The following is a 3,145-nucleotide window of genomic DNA, read 5'->3' as shown; positions in this document are numbered from 1 at the left end:
TGAGGAGGCTGGAGTCCTTTAACATCTGTAGGATCTGTAGGATAGCATGTAGCTCCTGCAGATGTTCTATCAGGCCGTGGTTGCCAGCTGTGGTGTTTTTATGCTGCGGTGTGGAACTGGACTCTGTGGAACTGTGGTTAAGGTGGCCGAGAGAAGGACTCTGCTCTCCATTATGGAGGATGATGGCCACCTGCTGCACACCATCATCATTATCATCACAGACAAGAGGAGCATGTTTAGTGGCAGGTTGCTGTAACAGAGCTGCTCAACCGACAGACTCAGGAGATCCTTTGTCCCCAGAGCCATCAGGCTCTTCAGCTCTTCCCAGTGGGGCCAGAAAAAGAAGACGGAAGAGGAGAAATGAGGACTGAGTCTCTTAAGCTAAATCATAGTTTGTTTTATCTCTCTGCACATGTGGACACCTTACTGTACATACTGCACTTTCTTTACCCCCTATTGCACCTCTTGTACATCTGGACACTCCACACTTGGACACTTTATTTCAGTACCAATATCTGCACATATTTATTCAGTATTGTCATTATATGCTGTTACTGCGCCTCCTTGTACGTTCATTATTGCACTCCCTTTTTTATCTCAGGTTATAGATCTTATTGCAGATTGTTGTATATTTATATTTGTATATATGTCTGTAGATGGGTTTTTTGTATTTATTCTTCTTTTTATATTGTTTCATTCTGATTATTATAACGGTCTTGTGTTGTGTGACTGATACTGGCTGCTGAATTTCCTTTGGGATATATCTATCAAAAAGTTGCATCTTGTAAGAGCCTCACATTAAATTTCCAGTATGCTGTTTTTCTTTAACTAGGTGGAACAGCCAGGTGTACTACAACTGCACTGTGGTCAGAAAAAACAACAGGAAAGATATAAGCACCAACAATCTGTTACAGTAAGAATTTGGAAAATACATATGATCCAGTCATGCTGCGCTTGTTCTACTCTCCACCGTTTTCATCCAGGTGAGCTGTTTAAGAGTGGGGTCTCCAACAGTCAACCAAGTCAAAATCTTTAACTATCTTCTATAATCTTTATCTTTAATCTTTGATCTTTACTCTTTAAAACAGCTGCTGAGGACAAGTGTGGCTCCTGACCAGTTCTATCCACTGTACAATCCCAAGTACAATTCCAGTCACCTCCAAAAACAAGGATGGCTTCTTTGTTACACAGAGCTAATTTATGCTTAAGTGCGCTGAAAAAGAATCCTCTACCTTTGCCTACATTTGGTGTATAAACATTTACAAAGATGTACTCCTGCTGATGAATTTTAGTGTGTATTATTAACATGCGACCTCAGAGAAAATGTATCAGACCGGATAACTCAGAAAACTATTGTGTATCTCGATATAAGTGCCAGTATAACATTTTCACATTTTTCTCTGAGGCCGTTTGGTCTGACGGCATTTGGTCGGATGTTCAGTTTCACTGAATGACAAACTGTCATTTTGCTGTTGATTTATCCATTTTCATTTTGTCAGATCTGCAGCCGATTGCTATGAAAAAGAAATAAGAACATAAACATGTTAGTTTTGACACGTATTCTGCATTTCATGAAGAAAAGCCAAAGGGAAGCTTGGATTTTCTTTTCTCTACTAGCTTTTCCATTTTAGATATGGCCATGAAATACCAGAATAACGACTAAAATGAAATGACAAACAGCTGTTTTACATTTAGTTTTGTCACAAATGACTTGTGCTCATGTGAAAAATGGAATTGCAAATGTAGGTATTTCATTTCATTTTCAGTTTTGTCGGGATATTTGCGCTGATGTTTGGAAAAAGAAATGGCAAAAAGAGGTTTGCATTTACATATTATTGTTTTAATTTTAATTTCTTTTTTGGCTGGATTTGCCTCCCATACATCACTGTCAGTTTCTTGCAAAAACAGCACATCCAGCTTTTTATGTTGCCTGTGCTGCTACACGGAAGGTATCCATGAGGAAAACAGAGGATCCCAAAAGCAGGTAACACCAGAAGCATTTCACCCAAAAATGTGCCAGAGTGGACCGTAGCTGGTTAGTTCAAGCTTTTGCGCACGACTGTGGTCCACTTCTTCAGTCTGAACCTGCTCTTAGACGACAGCACTTTGATAATCTCATTTTTAGCAGCGTACTGCACTGATCTGAGGAACTTCTGGGAGTCTGGAAAGAAGCTGTTCAGAGACACATTTCTTTTACCTTTGGTTGCTCGTAAAAAGCTGTTTATGCTATTGAATACACATCACTGGCCTGCCCGGGCGTTCCAGAAGGCACCCCAGGCTCATCGGCCTGTCTTTTTCTCTGGTCTGACCTTTATTCTTTCCTTCCTGTCTGAGCGAAAATGGTTTTCTACTTTACACCATCTACATGGGGAAAGACAAATATGAAAATGAGAATCTTATAAAATATGGCTGGCCTGAGGACATTTGGTTTCATGTGGATAAACTTTCCTCTGCCCATATATACGTTAGACTGCCCAAGGGAAAGACGATAGGGGACGTACCAAAAGAAGCATTTAAGGGTGCAAAATAAACAACATGTTGTGTACACACCATGGAGCAACCTAAAGAAGACTGGAGACATGGATGTTGGCCAGATAGGCTTTCAACATCAGAAAGAGGTGAAAACTGTAGCAGTCGAAAAGAAAGTCAATGAAATCAGCAATCAGTTGGAGAAAACAAAAGAGGAACGATATCCACATCTTGCAGCTGAGAAAGAGTCACGAAACAGAGAGGAGTGGAACAAGAAGAAAGCTCAGATACAAGAAATGAAAAACAGAGAAAAGGAAGAAATGAAGAGGAAAAAAGAGCTTGAGGAGTTAAGGAGTTACTCATCCCTCATGAAGAGTGACAACATGACCACAAATGAGGATGGCAGTGATTCTGATGACTTCATGTAAATGGACACAGGGAGCTGCCAAGGAGACGATCTTGGAGCAAATTTGCCTAAAGATGCAAAATGACAAAAAGCTCCATCATTTGACTTGTGCACTGTAACAAATCTCTGTAGTATCACAGCAGTATTACTGTGTAATGAACAAATGCTTACTGTAAAACCTGTATACAGTATTTTGCTGTAGATCTGAAAAGCATCATGGTCAAAATTCACTGGTGGGTAAATTCTACAGTAAACATTTTTTTTCAGCAG

The 3,145-nt window shown here is 40.0% G+C and overlaps 1 pseudogene; it reads left to right on the top strand.

The window, feature by feature from the left end:
- The first annotated feature begins 142 nt into the window (after positions 1-142).
- Positions 143-2,923, top strand: LOC118803914 (annotated as a pseudogene).
- Positions 2,924-3,145: the final 222 nt, after the last annotated feature.

The sequence above is a fragment of the Colossoma macropomum genome, unplaced genomic scaffold (assembly GCF_904425465.1).
Source record: "Colossoma macropomum unplaced genomic scaffold, Colossoma_macropomum, whole genome shotgun sequence".
NCBI classification, from domain to species: Eukaryota; Metazoa; Chordata; class Actinopteri; order Characiformes; family Serrasalmidae; genus Colossoma; species Colossoma macropomum.
This window is presented reverse-complemented; position numbering and strand designations above follow the sequence as displayed.